Source organism: Vicugna pacos, chromosome 11 (assembly GCF_048564905.1).
Source record: "Vicugna pacos chromosome 11, VicPac4, whole genome shotgun sequence".
Lineage (NCBI taxonomy): Eukaryota > Metazoa > Chordata > Mammalia > Artiodactyla > Camelidae > Vicugna > Vicugna pacos.
This window is the reverse complement of record NC_132997.1, coordinates 55,414,676-55,436,152: the sequence shown is the minus strand read 5'-3', so window position 1 is coordinate 55,436,152 and position 21,477 is coordinate 55,414,676. Positions and strand designations below refer to the sequence as shown.

General features: G+C 33.5%; 1 long non-coding RNA gene across 2 annotated transcripts in view; it reads right to left on the bottom strand.

The window, feature by feature from the left end:
• Positions 1 to 11,237: 11,237 nt before the first annotated feature.
• The window catches only part of LOC140699328 (uncharacterized), a 115,962-nt gene continuing 105,722 nt past the window's right edge, over positions 11,238 to 21,477 (bottom strand). For both annotated transcript variants that reach the window (XR_012077405.1, XR_012077404.1), the window contains exons 3-4: positions 16,342 to 16,377; positions 11,238 to 11,513 (exon numbers count right to left, since the gene is read on the bottom strand). This is a non-coding gene — a long non-coding RNA (uncharacterized lncRNA). The remainder of the gene's footprint in view (positions 11,514 to 16,341; positions 16,378 to 21,477) is intronic.

Below are 21,477 nucleotides of genomic sequence, written 5' to 3'. Positions count from 1 at the left end.
CAAGAACCTGGAACACCGGTTGCGTCTATCAGCAACAATTGAACAGAATAGGTCCAAACTATTCTTAAAGCAATAATAGCTAGGGGATGAATTGTTGGCTTAATGATGCACGTGGTTGTGTAGATAAGGATAACTGCCAAATACATATATATATATATATATATATATATATATATATATCATATGTAACATATGATATATATCATATATAATATGATTCTGTTATAAAAGAAAAAGTAAATTCAAAAAAATGCTAGGTAGGTAAACAGTAGTACCTGCTACAAACAATTTCTAAGTAATGCTTACTGACAATACTATTATTTAATTTTTTAATGAGTTAATAAACTGTCAAGGCAGCTAGTTTGTACCAAGATGGGGAATTCACTTCAGCTTCTGGTTCTTTTCCCCAACATCAAATGTAAAACTACGGAGGGAAGGATCAAGACACCTGGAGGGGGAGAGGGAAGCAGAAACTGGGAACTATGAGAAATACTCTAAATGTAGAAAAATGAACAGAGGTCCATGAAGCAGGAGCCTGTTTATACGGAGAATAAATCAGAAAAAATAGCTTGATTTCTGTTCATACCCCTTCTTCCACTGAGGCTATGGAAATGCCCCTTCAATTTAGAGAGTAGATCTTAAAAGTTCTTATCACATAGACACACAGACAGATAGACACACACATGCACACAGAAACTATGTGACATGGTGGATGTGTTAACTAATCTTATTGTGGTTATCTTTTCACAATATATACATATATCAAATCATTACCTTGTACAACTTAAACTTACAAAACATTACGTGTCAATTATGTAACAATGAAGCTGGAAAAAAGGAAAAAGGGTGAAAAAGGAGTGTTAGTGTTAGTAAAGGCTTGGGCCAGTGATGCTTGTGGTAAAATCAGGGCAATTTCATTAGCTAGTGGAGGATCTTGGAATACTGCAATCCCACTCACTGTTTAAGCAATCACTCTTTTTCACCTCTGTCTCCAAATCCTCAAGACTAGTAGATCACAATTTAGGCTCTAGACTCTAAGGCATTCTGTACCATCCTAATAAGCTGCCGCTGATTGGGGAAAGTGTTAAAGTGCAGCGCTAATCTGAAGCATTACTTAGAGTGGTGATAAACTATGGAAATAAGGAATGATAAGTAGCTCCTATTATTAGAAACATAATTGAGATACATGAACATATGAGAAACAAAAACACAGAAGAAAAATAACAGTACAGTTAAGTAAAATACTGGAGATTTTAAAAACCTAACAGCTGCAATGAAAGATAAAGTGGAATAATTAATAATAGTGTGGATACTTTTACAGAACAAATTAGTGAGCTGGGCAATCCAGGAGAAGGGAAGGACAAAGCAAGGTAAATATGAAAGTTAAGACACAGGAAGATAAAAGCAGAGGTGCCAACCTACAGATAACAGGGATCACAGAGAAAAGATAATTATAAAAGTAGGGAGGAGGAAATATTTAGAGAAATAATGGCAATAAATATTCCAGTATAAAAGATAAATGGCCCCATGGAATGCAAAATAAGAGAGAGAAGGAAAAGCTGACTAATAGCCCATTATAGTGAAATTTAAGGTTACTAAAAAGAAGGAAAAAAAATCCTGTAAGTTTCCATTAAAGAAAGATCTGATCAGCCAGAAGAAAAGAATAGTCAGATGGATTCAAATTTTTCACTAACAACAGTGAGTATAAGAGGACAATGAAGGAACATTTTTAAAATGTGGATAAAAGGAACTTTCAACTCAGTTTTGTATCTGATCAAATTCTTACTGAAATGCAAGGGCAGAGTCAAATACTCTCAGGCATACAAAACCCAAGCAGGTTGGTCACCCAAAGGCCTATACTGAAAACAGTATTGGAGGAAGTACTCAGGCAAAAGAAGCAACAAACCCGGAGTATTCTTCAAGAGACAGAGATGCATGTGACAGGAGGTTTATCATCAAATACCTTGGCAGTGTGTGTGTGTAAATATACCTGTCTGTCTGTTTATCTATCTATCTAGCTACCTATATTTGTGCATATATATATATGTATTGATCTCTATGTATTTATAATAAACTATATAGAAGAACAAAATATATAAACATGTATTTGCACTCTAAGTTGTTCATAACTTTCTTCATAAGACTCCCTAAAACAAGTTTTCTCAAACTCTGTAAATCTAAAACATAGCATGCTATACCACAGTTGTCAGTTTGGTCCATCTTGAGTTAAAGTTGCTAGCATCTGACTGTAAAGCTAACAGATCACTAAAGTGTAAGTTGGTAATAATCTGCTTAGTATGAAAAGTTGAACAGCCCCCCAAATAAAATCCAGATATAAATTTTTATTTTATATCATTTGATATTTTTATAATGTAAAATGTGAATTTAACTTACTGTTTTTGTGCACTTGCACATTTTTATTGGTAATTAAGTAAAGTTTTATTACATACCAACTACTTGTTCAGTTCTGTGCTCATTTCAATGAGCAGAAAGGAGAAATGCTGATATAATTATGCTAATTAATCAATTAATTAGTTAAAACTTCCTGACTGAAGAAGAATCAAAGTTTTCAAAAATTTGGATAATTGCATATTACTATATTTATTATATATGATGTATTATTATTTATTATATTTGATTTTATAAAGAATTAGATAAAAATGTATTTCTGTGCCACTGTATCATTCTTTAGGACTAACTTCTTATTAACGACCATATTTTGCTTTGTTTTGTTCATGAATGCTGGTGTTTGCATATGTGAGTATATTTAAGGTGAAAGAATTACTAAAATTAATAAAAAACATGCTTATTATATTTTATGAAACTGCCATATAATGGCTCATGATTGCAGTTATTTTTTTCTGATAAGATAGAAGAGTTTATTCATATAAAAGTGTTTCCAAGAATCAGGTGTCATTAAAAATAAAATTGAATTCCACCTACCAAGACAACCCACAATGTAGATCTACAGAAGAATAATGTCTGAAAGATCTTCACTCCAGGGAATTAAGAAAACAAATAATCTCAACTGTGTGATTAAACAAATAAAAAAGGAAATCAGGAGATAATTCTGGTACAATGTGAAAAATTCAATAGACTTAAAGAGATTGAATGCTACTTAGCAATTATATACTTGAACAAAGTTGAATAAGCTGGAGTCTCTTAGAAAATATAACTATCAGTTCTCACAGAACTACCTTGACTTCCTGAGCAAGGACACAGAGTTATTGGGTTCAGGCTGGTGATGTTCCTTGTTTCTTGGAGTCCAATGAATGATATGCCTTGGACCTCAGAGTACCCTCCAGTTAAGAAAGGATAGGTGCAGAGCTTTGGGTCTAGCTGACATTGGAATATTTAATATAATGGGAACTATTCTCTTATATTCTGATTACTTTCTGGAACAATCATTAAGTATTTCAGGGAGCTGCAGCAGTTCATTTTAAAGGAAAAGTTCAGTGGAGCTCCCCTCTCCTCACAATAATTATTTGGGGATATAAGTGGGGCAGGAAGAGCTGAAAGGGGGCTGACTGTACATTTACTTAAAGTGAGAAGAGAAATTTAAGTATTTGTTTCAACTGCCACATGATTAAAAGAATATAGAATTTGTAATATTAAGATATATTTTGTTTTAATTTTATGAATACAATGTGATAGTAATATGAAGCTTATTTACTAGGATAAAATTCTTCTCAAAAACAGCAGTTTTTTAATAAGATGAATTTACCATTAAATAACTGGTTTTTAAATATTTTTCCATCCACATAGGCAGAATCATATTTCCTGTCCATTTCCTTTACCCAATATTATATTTTAATCATAAGTTTATCTTTGTTTATCATTATCAGTGTTTATAAGAAATAAACATATATGAAATGTCATTTGATAAATATCAATACAATTTAAATTTTATGTAAATATGCTAAATTTTAACAATTATGCCTCATCTCTTAAACCCGATATAACCATGCCATACATATTCTATGTCACTTTTGCAGATACACATTTAATCCTATTCTTTATCTGATTTACTTATGCATGATTATCAACTGGCAATTATACGTAACATGTACAAATCTACACTGTGCAAAAAGAATCTCAATAATTCTAATCCAGGTAGCACTCAGACTTTAAAAAATACTGGAAAAGTTTACAGGTTTACTGGTGAGTTGAGTAAAGTTACATTCTGCCACAAGCCCACCAGAGACTGGATCGTATGAATGTCTCCTTCCCTTCTACAGTCTCCATCATTCATCAGTTGCTCTGTATTGCCAAACAAGATTATCTTGCACAGACAGCTACTGCATAAAAGCAAAGCACCGGCTATCTTCCGTCTCTTCCTCCTCCTCCTCCTTCAACACTTCTTCTCCCTCTCCCCATACTTCCTCTCTCCCACCTTGCCTCCTCACCTCTTCTTTCTCTTATTTTAGGAAAATAATTAATACAAAGGTTAAGCTTTCACGAGTCCTCTTCAATTACTCCTAGATTACACTTAAATTTATTAGTTGATTAAAGGGCTAAGATTTTTGTGGTCTATGAACTTCTGTTTCTTTTGCAGGGTGGATCTAAATCTCATAGGACACCATGTATAGAATTCAGAATGTTCAGTCAGTCTACTCTATCTCTAGAGGTTACTATCTTCTACATGATGGAGAAGGAAAAAGAGTTTTTACAAATCTGGATGCGCAATACTATGCTGGTAGATATTTTTACAACAGAAAGACTGAGATGCCTTTTAATTTTATACCAATATATATTTTATTTATGCATAACCATACTATGAAAAATAAATAATAGGAATTGATAATAATAATAAAATAGGAAAACTACTTTAATTGTCCTGACTCTTTTTCGTACTTGTATACTTTTATTCAATGTTTTTTGTCTAAATCGTTGTCAGTGTGTGATGTATTATATTCTAAGATTAATTTTCTCTCATATTGGCAGACAGTAATTCTTCTAATAGTTTATACAATTGTTGTACTATACAGTTTGTTTTACTTTCTAATACTACAACATAAAAATTTTTTAAATTTAAATCTATTTTACTTATTTACAGCAATTCTCTAATTTGCAAGGTGATCTAATCAACTTACCTACTTTTTAAAATATCATTTGGCAGTGGAAATTTTATTAAAGTCTATCATTTTGTTTCAAGATTGTAATTTTAATTTTTCTTCCTAATTCTAGTTATCATTCTAACATTGTGATAATGAACCTATTCTGATTTGAAAATAATCTTGAATCTTGAATAAACAGCAGCCTTTACCAAATAGTCAGTCATACAGTGAAACCAAAGACTTACTTTCTCTGAATTCTCATTAGTTTTACCTTCATCAGCATATAGATTCGTTCCCTGAAAAGTTCATCATCAATGAAGTTGATGTTCATAGAAAGTGTTTATATGTAAAATCAAGAGACTTGACTTCTTTGAGTAGTTACTAGTAATTTTTTTTTAAGTATCTTTCATTCCAACATTCTTTTTTTTGGAGGGGGAGAGGTAATTAGGTTATTATTTATTTATTTATTTTACTGGCAGTCCTAGGGATTGAACCCAGGACCTCGTGCATGCCAGGCAAGCACTCTACCACTGAGCTATACCCTCCTCCCCAGTAATGATTGCTTGCAATGTAATAATTCACTTAATTTTTGGTAGTGATTTAGGTCACAATTTACTACCAAATATAATGCATTTAAGTTCCTTTTTGTTCCCTGGAAGGACTTAAAAATGATCTTCTGAAATAATGGAGAAACGTGTTTTACTTTTTTAGTTTGGGGATATATTTACAATCCAAAGAAATCAGTCTCATAGAGAATATTCACCAATGTTACCCTCTTTCTAGTGAGAGTGGATTTTAAAATTCATTGCTTATATTGGCAAAATATCCTCAAATGCCACTTTTTCTTAAAATTGTAATAGCTATATCTGTTCTTTTGTAAATACAAAAGTTATACTATATATACTCTTTTTTACATGGCCTATTAATAGTTTTAAGAAGGAATGATTTTCTATATTCACAAATACTTACTATAAAATTATTAATGCTCAAAGGTAAGAGGAGTTAGGAAAAATTGTATAACAAATCTTCTTAAAGTAAGCTATATGTTTATTTACATTCTAAAAATATATTATGTAATGAGTCATGTGGTAGATCTAGAGAGAAAAAGAGAAAATGGAGAAAGAAGGCAATGGGATATTTCTACGCTAATGTTATTCAGTAGGATGATTTGTCCTCATTGAAAAGGTACACTCTCCAGTAGACCATCATATACTTATTTTAGGAAATAACTTTCAGGTTCATGCAGAAAGCTAAAACTGTTTAACTTAAATTTGGGTCTTTTGAGATAATATTGCTTAGAGAAGAATTGTAAATATCAACCATAAACTTAAATTGATAACAATATATTATATATTTACTAGATGCAAAGCTTTCTCTGGAATGTTAAGAGTTTTAAGGCAGATTACCAGTCTATGTTATTGTTTCTAATATTTCGTTTCATTTTTTTCAACTATTGTCATTCATTCAACAATATTTTTCAAGTCCTCGAATATACTAAATGCCAATAATATTTTGATCTTTATGAATATACTGAGCATTAACAGTGTGGTTCTCACCCACGTTGAAATACGGACTAATCGATTACCACACAATCAAATCCAAATACTGTATAGCTTAATGGACCAAAAACTGTGACTTTTATGTAGAGAAAAGGACTATGCCACATATTTTAAATAGGATGTATCTTTTCCAAATGAGATATTGCAGCCGTGAAAGATAAACCCCAGATCATCTGAATATAATGATGGTATCAGAGATTGGTACTTCAAAGGAGTTTGGTTAAGTGAGGATGTAGAGGGGGAGGTGATAATGGGAAATGTACTGTAGAGATTTAGTTTGACGTCAAGGACTCAGATAGTGGATTGCACAGGAATCGTGTGAACAGCAACTTCTAGTGTACACAAACTAGTCGCTAGTTTTGGAGTTTGCCAGATGTGAAGGCAAAAAAGAGGCAGGGAAAGCAGTGAGCAGAAGATTTAAGCACAAATAGGTTGTGACCTAAAGGGTTTTGCTGCAGTTCTCTTCATCAATTCTTCAAATGTAGTAAAAGCTAGTAAAGAAAAACAACAAAAAAAGATTTGGTGAGAGGTTGCTCAAAACAATGACACTAGGTTGAGACAACCGGCTGCCTCAATTTGTAGCCCCTCAACTGCTACTCTCACTCACATCTTCACTTTTCTTCAGACACGTAGGCCTAACTCAAAGCTAAGGATCCAAGTAAAACATGAGGCATAGGATTTGTTTTTGAAAAAAGAGAAATGTAAACACACAGCTATGAAATATCATGTATCATAAGAGGCATTACTAGTGGAAACACAGAATGGTAACAGATAAAGCATTCACCACAGAGGCAGTGGAATTACAGGCATAAAATTCTTAAAAAAAAAAAACAAAGAATAAAAGAAAGTAAGAAAAAAAAATCTCAAAAATACATGCATAGTAGAATAAAGAAAAATATGTTTGCAGAAATAAAGGATAAAATACAAACTAAAATAATAAAGAAATAAAAGCTAAGTAAAAAACCGAAACAATCAAAATAATAAAAACAGCACTAATATAATGGATAGGTTTGACTAAGTCATAGTAAATGAAATTTGAAAAAAATGACAAAATTGAAAGAAGGTGATTTTTATGGAATATTGACAAAAAATTTCCTTTACAAAATATGAAGTTCCAAAAGAAGAGTATATTTCAAATGGAAAAGAAAGTATATTCAGATATAAAATAGATGATAAAAGATGAAAATAAACAACTCAGAAAGAGAAAACCATGATTTAAAAGATAAATCCATTCACATATACACACAGTTTAAATTTCTGTAACCATTATGCATACAGAGGAGAGAATAATTTTTTAAAAATTAATTTTGTAAAAGTTATATGACCTAAAGTAAATAGGAAGAAGGGGAATTTGAATATAAAAGTTCGTGTAGTGATGCCATCATATTTTATTTTGAAATAGTACATATCACTTGATAGAATAGAGACTTAAATAATCAATTAAAAAACCATTACAGTTTTTAAACCATAGAGGGATCTTGAGACTAGCATCTCCTTTGACAAAGAATTATAGCTCTATTTTAACAATACTTTTAATTTCAATTTATTTATATTTTAGTTAAATTAAAACTATATTCAATATTTTTATTTTTAAAATTACATGCACATCAAGTTCTCATTTTATTAATCTACCTTTGAATTCATGCATTCAACAAATATTTCTTGTATGCCTTCTGCCACTCTGTTGTTGCAGATAAAACTGCAACTTAGAGGAAAACATTCTCTAGTCTCAGAGTTTGCATTCCACAGGGGATATTTTCAATAAAATTATGCAAATAGTCATACAAAATAAATTTCAGTAAATATAAATGTCATGAAGAGAAATGAACTAGGGTATGGGATAGAAAATAGAGCTGGTTGCTTTAGGATGGCTAGGTAATTCCTCTCTGCAGTCATATTTTAGCAGAGATCTAAAATATAGGAGTCATACATGCTTAGACTCTTGGTGGAGGAAAGAGCAAGTGCCAAGGCCCTGAGGAGAAATGACCTAAGGTCGTCCTAGGTCAATGTACAGTGAGTTCAGTGTGACTGGATATGAGTGGGCTGGAGGGGAAGTGTCTGAGGATGCTCTCAGAAAGACAGTTCAGGGACAGATCATATAGGACTCTAACAGGCCTTGCAAGGAGCTGTGTTTTATTGTAGATGTGACAGGAGGCTATTTTAGGGTTTTGAATGGGGATAAAAAGGCCTAATTTCTACGTTTAATGGGTAATTCTCACCACTGTGGAGAAACATCAAAGAGAGAAAGAGATGAAGGAGGGAGCCCAGAGAGCTACTGAAATGGTCCAGAAGAAATACTAGTGGGAACTTAGAACTGTTGGTCGTACTGGTAGTTGAAGTGGTCAAATACAGGAAAAATATGATTATTTTAGTGACATATATACATTTTGGGTCTGTATAAAGTGAATGCCTTTGAATTTAGAGGAGTGAATGAGATCTTCAGGAAAGGTAAGTGTAGGGAGAGCTCAATCTCACCCATCCATCCATCTATCCATCCATCCATGTGTCTGTCTATTGATCTGTCTGCTTATGCACACAGATACTCCTAGAAAAAGATTCTGCCATGTACAGAGATTTTTAATAACTATTTTTGCTGTGTTTTTGTATTTTTTCTATTTTACTTGTTGAAAAAAGATATGCATGTGTTTTACAAAAAACACTGACCTCAGTTATTGAAGAAAAGAGTGTGTGAGACAATAAGTGATTAATTAAAAACTGATGAATTAGTATGTTCTATAATAATGAGGTCATTTCATCTAAAACTTGCAGTACCAGGAAGCAAGATTATCTCATAACAAGTCTATCTCATAACAAGAGAATGCTGAGTGACAACACATATCATTATCTGGACATTTGAATTTAGAGTTTGCCATTCAGCTCCTACAGAAAGAAGGGGAAGAAATAGGGAATAGCAACAACCAACATATGGTGGGAATTAGAGGAATAAATTATTATACTTTGATAAAATGTGATTGTTAACAGTGAAATTTTAATCTTTTAGGAGTAATGCCAAATGGTAGATAGAGAAAGAGGATTTTTAAAAATTTCTTGGATAAAACTTTTGTTTGTTTTTCAGACAACACATTGCTAATTAAAAATCCAAATACATTATGCTGCATATTTAAAAGGGAAATGTTGATATGCAATTTTGTCAGATTTTGACAGATTTAGGTTGAGAAATTTTGGATTTCATGCCTAAGTGAAATAAATTCACAACACCAGAAGTTAATTGGACCTGGATTTTAGTCACAGCTCTGTAAATACCAAACTAGGAAACAGATCACATGACATATAAAAATTATATAACAGTACCAGCTTGAAATGTGTCACAGGGAATCTTTGAAACTAAAATGAAAAAGTGTAACATGCTAACATTTTGAAAAAAGTGACAATCTTATAACAGTGAATGTTACATTATTATACAAATAAGGAGTTCTATATCTCTGTTTTCATTCATGAAAAAATAAAAGCCCCTCACAACTTTTCATTACCCATCTATTATTTTTCTCTGACATTGTTCTTCCATGTCTAATCTACTGATTTCATGACTACCAACCAAAGGTAGAAAGAGGCTGCAAATTCATGGATATCTAACTCAAACACTGCTGTTGCAGCTTCTGCATTTTTACCAACAGCCCTCTATTAGCACTGATAATCTTCCAAACCTCTAGCCATAAGCTTCCTGACTGCTAGTTTTCCTCCTAACCCCCGTGTCTTAATTTGCTTTACTTAACATAATGTCTTTAAAAACAACTTCCTGTTGATATATGTAGCCACAACTCAGTAAGTTTATCCATCTATGAAATTCTATTTTGTATATATACAACAATAAAACTATTTTGATTTCTCTGTTACAGTCTGGAACGTATCTTTTTTAAAACCAATATTTTTTTAAATACAGAATTTATAGTTATATATTATTTTTACTGTGAAAGTAATATATTTTCTACTTTATTTTCTAATTGGTTTTGTACCTTAAGAAACTGGAAAAAACATGGGCAAATTATGTCAAAAGCAAATATAATGGTTAAAATGTTGAAGAGCAGAAATCAACATAATAGAAGAAAACAGAAAACCTCTAAAGCTACAGTAACAAAAATAATATGGTATTGGTGAAAGTGTAGACACAGCACAATAGAGTAGAACACAGAGCTTGGAAAAAGACACACAGACATTGTCAACTGAGTTTTAATTAAGAATGAAGCCAAGTAAGTGGAGAACAGATAACCATTTTAACGAATCATGCTGGAAGAGTTGAATGTAAATACACTTACATGACAAAACTCACTCATCTCTTACGAATTACATAAAAATTAACTCAATGGATCATAGACCTAAGTATAAAATGTGACTATACAACTTTTAGAAGTAAATATAGGAGAAATATTTGTGCTAAAGTGCTCATTAAAGTTTTCAGTTATCTATTAAAAATGAAATTGAATTTCTAAAAAATTAAAAGCTTTTATTATGTGACATACTGTTAAGAAAAAAAACATAAACTGAGAATAATTGTTTGCAAATTTCACATATGATAACAAATCCAAAAATTTACTACTCAATAAGAAAGAGTCCAATAAAGAAATCAGCAAAATATCTTGACACTTCCCCAAATAATAGTAAATAGCATGCAAAAATATGTACAACAACAGTAGTCATTAGAGAATTGTAAATTAAAACAATGAGATACTATCACATACCTATTCTGACAATACCAAATGCTTGTGCAGTTATAAGTACCTGATTTACATACATTTGTGGAGGGAAAGAAAAATGGTAGTCACTTTGGAAAACATTTTGACATTTTCTTGTAGTGTAAATATATACTTGCCATATGACCCAGCAATCCCATGTCTACGTATTTACCAAAAATAGTGAAGACTTATATTCACACGGAAACCTGTATGTACAAAAAAAAAGACCCATAGAATTATGTACCACATAGTACAAATGCTACAATATGCAAATTAAAAGCTTATCAACTTAGAATATAGAGGGAATCCAAAATGTTATTAATTTGTAAAACCCTTGTCAATGTGCTACAAATTGTAACCATCCCTAAAATTGGCACAAATATATTACAAATGCTTATACACTGTCTTGGTCTTTCTCCCCATAATATTCTCAGCCCAGGGACAAATGCTTGTGTTTGTAGGATCATATGTTAAAAACAACACTTAATTATGCAAGAGAGAAGGAAAACGGGCAGATCTAAGAATATGGCAAAATGATTGCCCTACTGTATGTAAAATAAATGTTTATAATGCTGAAATAAGAATGCTTTAACATATTTCCTTAATTTCATTAATCTTAAAGAACACAGATACATTAAATGCTCTTAAGTCAACTCATTAGTGGAATGAAATAAAATGTCTTTTTCATGACACAGATGTTTAAATAACTCTGCTAATTCCTGGCAAATGGTTTTATTTCTTAACCCTTAAATTAATTAATTAACTCTAGATCTTTATTAAGATAGCCTGGAGGTAAGGAAAAGGATAATTCACTGACTTTCCGCAACAGCAAGTGCCAGATAATGCTTTTTTCTTTCTTTCTTTCTTTCTTTTTTTTACATAGAGTATGTTGGCTCTTACAGAAATATTTAGAATATGAGGTATTATTGTGTCTTTCCCCATCCATGGCAAAATGCAAAGGGGTTCTTCTTATAACAAGTAAAACTCTCAGATTATGTCACTTGTCTAAGAAAACCTCTCAATGGCTTAGAATCAAGTCTCAATTTCTTTTCCATAAGTATTCCATTTGTCAGCAAGGGACGTTACTCTAAATATTATCATATTTACAAGAAAATAGTCTTTCACTTTTTTCATTTCATTTTCTTCTTTTTTTATTCCCCTTATCAATATTTTATGTGTAACTATTAGTGCAAGTAATTAGTTCTCAGCATAAACAATCTGGGTCCCCATATGAGGTATATTAGCTATTTGAACTCAAGGTGGGCATCAAAAGATAGTTAAATATTCCAGTTACATCTCCTAGTTAAAGTTGCTGCTGCTGAACACTACAGAAGTAACCCCTCATAAACAGTGAGGGAGAAAATATCATTTAATTAGAAGAGCTAAATTGACCAGAGTATGCCAACAGAGAATTTTATTTCTAAAACTGGGCTCATTACAGTAAAATCATTATATTCAAGTGTATTTTTAAGTTCTAATTTGGTATATACATTTTATAACATTCAGACATAAATTGCAATAGACTGCCTAAGGAGAATACATGATCCACAGCATGGAAAGTTGAATAAACTGAGCTATACTGGGGCTTTAACTAAATGGAAATTGAACAAGATGATGGTTTTTTAAATTTACATCGCAACATTTGCCTAACATTATAAACCAAATTAAAATCCATTTTTATCTTTGACCGAATGCAAAATATTATTAGATCCTGGGTGAAAGATTGTCATCTCTATTAAAAATAGTAACAGCTCGGAGGAGGGTAATAGCTCAACAGTAGAGCACACACTTAGCATGCATGAGGTCCTGGGTTCAATCCACAGTACCTCCATCACACATGCAGAAAAAACTAAACAAATGGTAATGACTAATATTTATCAAGAGCAGAGCACTGTGTGGGGTACTTTCACTACATTATCTCATTTAATTCTCAAAGCTATTCTACAAGAAAATGACCATTGTTTTACTATTTAAAAGATAAAGTTATTGAGACTTAAAAGTAAATGGCGGAACAGGTACTAAGACTCAGGACCACTGAACTGTTCCTAGTCACCTCGTGAGTCAGCCTTCTGAATGAGGACACTGAAGATTCAAGAACTGGTAGTAGGCAGCTGAGCCAAGTGTCGCATCCAAATTTCCAACTGCTGGTCAAATATATTTTTACATCCACTTCACAAATCATATTTTTCTTGTTTTTATGAAATACATTATCCAGCACTTGCATAGTCTGCTCCCATCTGCTTTTTCATCTTGGAGGGTACATAATACATTTGTTCAGACATAAATACCACATTGCTGATTGCTGCATGCCAGCATAAACTGCCTACTGTCCTCATTCAGTCATTAGTAACTCTAAAATAGTTATGTTGCTGAATAATGGTTCATCAAACAGCTCTCAAGCATTTCATAATACCTAACAATCCCTAAGAAGTTGCTCAGTGTTTTAACCTACACACCTTTTCTCTCATCTATATCAGCAAACAAGAGAACAAATATTTGCCATTCAGCAAATTTGAGAGCCAAGCCTTTTGTTTTCATTCATGGAAAGAATGCTCGGCTCTTACACAGTTTTAAACTTGATTGCTGATGCTACACCAGTAAAAGAAGGGAATGCTGACTGCAGCTGTGAGTCTTACCTGGAGTATGTCCATAGCATTAACATAAAAAGGTTAGATTGTCTAGATCATATGCTAATTGCCTCACCATCCTGCATGTCTTTCTGAAATGATCTAAATGTAGGATGTTTTAAATTTAAGATTTATGATTTTCTTGTACATAAAATAGCATAAGGTCTACTTCTTTAATGAAGCAGTGAAATTTAAGTGTCATTTTCAATTTATACTCAATTTTTTTATAGTATGCAATGAGTTATCTTTAGGTGGCTAAGCAAAAATTAGAATTTAATTCTTTTTAAAAGTTATGAAGATAAACATTAGCCTATTCTTTGAGACAGATAATGCTTTCAGGATTAAGAAGCATGATTTAATAATTTAATTGCCTAGAATTCAAACGTGTTTGTCATGGACTGGGCTAAAATATATGTTTAAGATGCTTAATGGAGAAGTCAGTTGTTAGAAAGGGGAGAAGGTGGAGTCTGGAGACAGGGTACTGTGTAGTCAAAAGCACTGATGATGAGTGAGATAATTCTTTGTATTACCTTTGTATCCTTGGACAAGCCTTAATTTATCTCTCATTTGTAAGTCTGTGATAATATTTATTACAGTGATTAAATGAGACGATGCTGGTTAAGTTCTTATTGTAGAAGCTTCCCATAGAAAGTACGTAAGACATGATAATTGCCTTTAATAGTATTATTTCTGAATGTCAAATAGCCAAATGAATTTCCCCAGATACTATGTGACAAAATTAAATACAATATAAATTTATATAGATTGTTTATAACTATGAAATATTTACAAAATATCTATCAGAATAGGATGAGCCCATTTTATTAAGTTTACAATGGAAATTATAAATTTTTGTTTTACAATTTGAACATGGCATTTATTTTTTTTAATTGAAGTATAGTTGATTCACAATATATTAGTTTCAAGTATACAGCATTGTGATTCAGTATTTTTACAGATTATACTCCATTAAAAGTTATTATAAAATAATGCCTATAATGTAATTACTATTAGTTTGTGCCTCTTAATTCCATACCCCTAGTTTGCCCCTCTTCCCTCCCTCTTCCCCCTAGTAACCACTAGTTTGTTTCCTATATTTATGAATCTGTTTCTGTTTTGCATGTACATTTGTTTGTATTATTTTTAGATTCCACATATAAGTGATGTCATACAGTATTTGTCTTTTCTCTGACTTGTTTCGTTAAGCACACTATTCTCTAGGTCTATCCACATTGCTGCAAATGGCAGAATTTCATTCTTTTTTATAGCTGGGGAGGAATTATAATATTAAATATTTGTAATACTGTAAACATATAATAGTTAATACTAAAATGATCATAAATGAATAATATAATCAACATCTCAAAGCTTTAACAAATTTAACCTTTTTTTCCACTTTTAGCTACATTTTAAATTAAAAGTTGAACATGAAGATGAAGTCCTTAGTGTACCCTTCTTCAATCCTATGACCCAGAAGACTGTAATGTTCTCCATAACTTGACTTCATTTTAGCCATTTTAGACTACATTTAGAATCTTCTTGACTGTAGGCTCTTAATTTCCCATTTCTTAGAGCTTTTATTCTAGAAAACCCATAATTGTACATTTTTTCTCTGCTTCTTTGAGATGAATGAGACCAGTCTCTTGCTAGTTTTACAATCTGGGAATGTCTTTCTTAAGGACCTGGGGGCCATCTCTTTGAAATACAATTATCAAAGGAGACAATACACCCATCTCCTAGTTTCTGTTGGAGGGTAGGAGCCTAACTTTGATGGGTGCTCCTTATTCCAAGTTGTAAAACCACTTCCTGTCATAAAGATAAAGCTAATGATCAAATCCAAATGGCCACACATTCTCCAGTACTTTTCCACTTGCTCACTCCAGCCTTAAAATTGTACCACTACCACTGAGGTGGAGTTAAGTTCAGACTTAGTATTGGACTTCCTCCCCTATTGCAATAATCTTGAATAAAGTTTTCTTTGACTGTTTAATATTGTCTGTGCCGTTTTAATTAAAGACAAGGTAACTTCCATAAAAAAAATTTATGGAAAAGAAATAAAGAAGCTGAAAGGAGATGATAAGTTAAAGTGTTGAATTAAGCAGGAAAAGTCAGTGCTTCTCTTTGTTTCAGTTTCTGTCTTGGCTATCTTTTCAATAAGTGAAAGAATATCAGCATGAATGGATTTTTTAATGAACAAAAAATTGCATAGTTGCCCTGTCATTGTGGCATAGCAACTAAATTTACATTCATTATTGGCCATTTTCAAGACACCACTATTTTTTTTTTAAAGCCACATAGTCTTTTCAGGATTAATCCTAAATATAAGATTTATTTTCTTCACAATTTTAATTGTAAAATACAAGTTATAATTATAACTCATGAATGACTGATGTAAAAGAAAACTCACCAATTTTACAGATGAACAGAGATCTCCATCAGTCAGCTAAATAACAAAAAACAAAAAGCAAACAAAAAATATTTGTTAAAGTTCGTTTTTTGTTTACACATTCTGTCTATGTTCGCTACAAAACTATTTTAGAAGACATGATCAAATCCTAACTATATATGCTGTCTATAATACCACTCTTACTGTCATTTTATTAATTATATCAAAGAAAGCAGCCAAATTGGTTTTGCAAAAATTTTTTTCTGAGCCCATATGGACTATAGCGATTATTTCTATATTAGTAAAGGATCACATTTCACTATTTTAGGTTCAATTATACTCATGCCTATGAAATTCATAGACATTTTTAATGGCACACTTAGTTCTGAAAAACAGGATTTAAAGTTCTGAGAGATCTATTTAATAAATACAATGTAATTTTAAATTCCCTTCAATGTCCTTGCATTTATAGATAGTACTATTTACAGTGTGTATCCAGTCCACAAAATATCCCTTTTTCTTTTGAGAATGCAGCTTGATTCTCAGTCATTGGTCACACATGCAGAGTGTGGTCCCAAACTCCTGACCTGGGCATTGGTAGCTAAACAGGGGTGAGCACACACACCGACCTGTGATTTTAATTATCAGATATTCTCTCCCAGGAATATGAAATATGCACTAAAAGACAGCCAATGAGTCTACCTGCATGGCTGAAACTTAGATACTCAGTCTTTGAAACAATGAAGTGTCCAATTACTGTGATGCAGTTTGAAAATAGGTAAAAAAAGACTGTCTTTAAAGAGAAGAAAAACTGCTGCAGATGTACAGAGCATAGCTAAAACAAGAAGTATGCAACAGGTTAGATGCCCCAGAATCCTTCTAGTCCCTAACTCCAGTACCTGATGTGTATCTGCAGTTGCATTTTACAGGTACCATCCCTGTATCTTGTTAATACAGTTTCCCATTTTGTCCTGGCAGTTCTTTAAATTGTATTCCTTTGTATGTAAGATGATCATAAATTCTGTTTGTGCTAAGTCCTGGTTAATGTCTATTACCCGAATTCCTTAATTTGTGAAATATATCATATGATCTTATATAAAAGATGCTACTGTTATTAAAGAAGTTTAAGTAGATATTATTAATGTATTACTAATTTTACTTATTGTTATTAATAGTATTACTTAAATAAGCTGAGGTACATTTGTTTGACCTCCACTTTAAATTTCTAATCTATGTACATATAGCTCCAAGGTAACAACACTTTTCTTTCAATAGAAAGTGATAACTGAAGGTATGAGTAAGTAGGAGTAGCTATTTGATACTGCTGCTTCTGTCAGCCAATTGGGATACCAATCAAGTGTGCCATTATCTTTGCTGGAACCTGTAAGACACAAGAAGCTGCTAATTGCTACCTGGAAGTACCAATAGGAAATGTGAAAAATTGTGTTATGTTCATATGAAATATGAAATGGGCAGGTTCAACTACTATTTTGTTTATCTTATTGGGCAATTATTGTCTTTAATTTTTGCAATAAAAATTTTTTTTTTGCCTGAAATGAGCTCAACAAATGAAACTTCATGTTTAATGAAAAAGTACTGAATTTTCCTATTTCACTATTTAGATTTTTAATTTAGATCAGACAGCTGTTCTTTCAGATTAATTTGACTTATTTTCAATTTCAGGTTTACTTAATGTACTTATTAAAAAGTAAAGCAATAGTTATCAAAATTTTGTACCACTGGTAGAAGTTTTGCCTATATTTAAATACCAGTCTCATGTCAGTGTTTTATTAATCTGGGTTCTCCAGAAAAACAGAACTAATAGGAGATAAACATATACAAATACACATACACATACAGAGATGTTCTATAAGTTCTATAAGGAACTGGCTCATGTGATTCCTTGAGTAGGTTGAGTAGTCCAAGATCTGCAGTCAGTAAACTGGAGCCGTGGGAGAGTCAGTGATGAAATTTCTAGTCTGAGTCCAAAGGCAGGAGAAGAGACGAGGCCAAGATGGCGGAGTAGTAGGACACTCATGGCTCACCCTCTCCCACAGATACACCAAGACTCACATTCACAGACCCACTCAGCCAACCAGAGCACCTGCAGAACTCCGAAAGAACATTGTCCTCTTCGAAAGACAAAGACGCCAAAAATCTGGTAAGAGAAAGGGAAAAAAAAAAGAAAGACAAAAGGCAAAACAGTGCGGGACTGGTCCCTCGGGGAGGGAGCAGCAAAGGAGGACTAGCGCTCATTCGCTGGGTCTCCCCCTCTCCAACCGTGCGTGAGGCCAGAGGGGGAGCCTCCGAGGCTTGGATCTGTACAGAGCAGCCCTTGACCTGCAAAATTAAGTTAATCGGGCACAGAGGGTCCCTGCGACACCCAGCCCGAGACCCGAGCTGGCAGCTGGAGGCCGGGACAGGCTGCCCAAGCCAGGCGGAAGACGGGGTCGGCTGCACTGAGGCAGCCCCGGAGGACTACAGGGGGCTGCGCAATGTGGATGAGTGGGTGCCCAGGGCAGAACGACCTGGGCCCGCCATAAAACAGAACAGCTGTATGCACCCTGGGGGAAGGGTACATACCCCCATCTCTGAAAACCCATGGAAGGTTTTCAGCGAGGAGAGGAGAGGCGGGACTCAGGCACGGCCGCCATATCCTCCAGCACTTGGCACCCAGGTAGGGGCCAGGGTGAAACCTGAATCTGCGCCTTGGGGCTCGGCAGCATCAAAGGCCAGACAGTGATTTGTTTGCAGCCCGAGTCAGATAGGATCCTTCCACCCTGGTGCCTCGCAAAGTTCACGCTGCCAGGACAAACAAGGAGCTGACTTTTAGCCTGGAGCAGGGGAGGGGCTGTTCCGTGGTCTTCCCAGGGCCCGCCTGTGGAGCGCCGACCCAGGGCAGAGCACGCAGCGGCTGAAGTCACGGAGCGACCAGCGTCAGGAGACGGCGGGTGGCCCCCCACCTTTCCAGCAGGAATGCTGTGCTGGGAGGGGGCGCGATCTGCTTGCCGACAGGCACTGGGAGCAGCACAGAGGAGGGCACCAACAGAGGGCCTCTGGAAACAGCAGGCTGAGATCGTGAAACAGGGTGAAGACAGAAAGACTTCTCATTAACAGCACACAGTCTCCAGGAGAACACCATCTCACACACCCCTTTTTTAAAAATCTGTTTTACCTGTTGTATTTTCTATTACCTTTTTAATTTTTACTTTTTAAACAATTATATATCCTCCTAGTTTTAATCCCTTTTAAATTTTTCTGTTAAAATATTATCATTTAAAAAAAACCACATCATGTCATTTTTATCTCTCTTGGTTTTGATCTCCTGTTATTGATTATACATAGGTTTCAATTTTTTTCCCCTCCTTTCTCCTTTTTTAAACGTTTTTAAGAGACATCTCAACCCGATTGCTATTGTGCTTCAACTTGCTCTTCAATTATTCATTATACACTGTTTTCAAACCTTTTTTCCTCCCCTTTTTCAAAATTCTCTATCATATCTTTTTTTATCTGTTCTATTTTTTATTACCTTTTTAACTTTTACTTTCTAAACAATTGTATATGCTTCTAGTTTCAATTCCTTTAAAATTTTTCTTTAAAAGTAGTTACATTATTATTTTTTAAAAAATCCACCTGATTTCATTTTCATTTCTTTTGGTTTTGATCTCCTGTTATTGATTATATATAGATTTCGAATACCGTTTTTTGATCTTTTTTCCTTTTTTTTAAGGGTTTCTTAAAAAGACATCTCAACTCTAATGCTAGTCTGATACAAATTGCCCTTCTATAATTACATACTGTTTTCAAGCCTTTTTTTCTCCCTTCTTTTAAAATTCTCTTTCTCTATCTCTCCTTTTTTATTTTAAGTTTTATTCCTACATAGGCATTAGATAGAAAAATAAATAAACTCCTTTAAGGACCACAATAGATAACTGATACTCCATAAGCCACAGTGCCAGAGAGATATGAGCAAGATGAAGAAGCAGAGAAACCATTCCCAATTAAAAGGACAAGAGAAATCCCCTGAAATAACAATCAATGAAATAGACATTGATAGCCTACTAGATCAAGATTTCAAAAAAAAGAGTGATCAAAGTATTGAAGGAACTAAAAGAGATAGTGTTTAGAGATATAAAATGTGTCAAAAATGAAATTGAAGCTATAAAGAAGAGCCAAGTAGAATCGGTAAACACACTGGCTGAGATGAGAACTGATATAGAGGCTGTGCAAAGTAGACTAGATAAAGCAGCGAACGAATAAGTGACCTAGAAGACAGGACAACAGAAAGCACCCAATCAGAACAACTGCAAGATAAACAAATAAAATAACATAAGGGACCTATGGGATAATATAAAGCATGCCAATCTACGCCTAATAGGGGTCCCAGAAAGGGAAGAAAGAACAAAGGGGGTTGAAAAGGTATTTGAAGAAATCATGACTGAAAACTTCCCAAACTTAAAGAAGGAATCAGATATCCAAGTACAGGAAGTTCAAAGGGTCCCAAACAGGAAGAACCCAAACAGACCCACACCAAGACATATCATAATCAAGATGGCCAGAGTCAAGGATAAAGAAATGATCCTAAAGATAGCAAGAGAAAAGCAAAGAGTGATTTACAAGGGAACCCCCATAAGGCTCTCAGCTGATTTCTCTACACAAACACTACAGGCCAGAAGGGAGTGGCAAGATATATTCAAAGTCCTAAATGAAAAATAGATGCAGCCTAGGATACTTTATCCAGCAAGGCTATCCTTTAGGATGGAAGGAGAGACAAAGAATTTCACAGACAAGAAAAAGCTACAAGAGTTTAGCAACACTAAACCCATGCTAAAAGAAATACTGAAAGGTCTACTCTAAATAGAAAAGTATTAGGATGCTACAGAAATGAGAAACTTATGACTGGAAAGGTGATAACTGATGAATTACAAATAAAATAAACACAAAATTGTAAAAGAAGACATCTAAATCATTAAGAGTGGGAGAGGGAAGCAAGAAAATATAGAGTATTTTTTTCTTCCTTTTAAAAAATTTTTTGTTTTTGGTAGGATGGGTTTGAGATACAGTAATGGGCTAACAGACTTACAGAAAAGGGTAACCACAAGCCAAAAACTTACAAGGGAGTCACAAAAACTAAATAAAATCCATGATAATACAAAG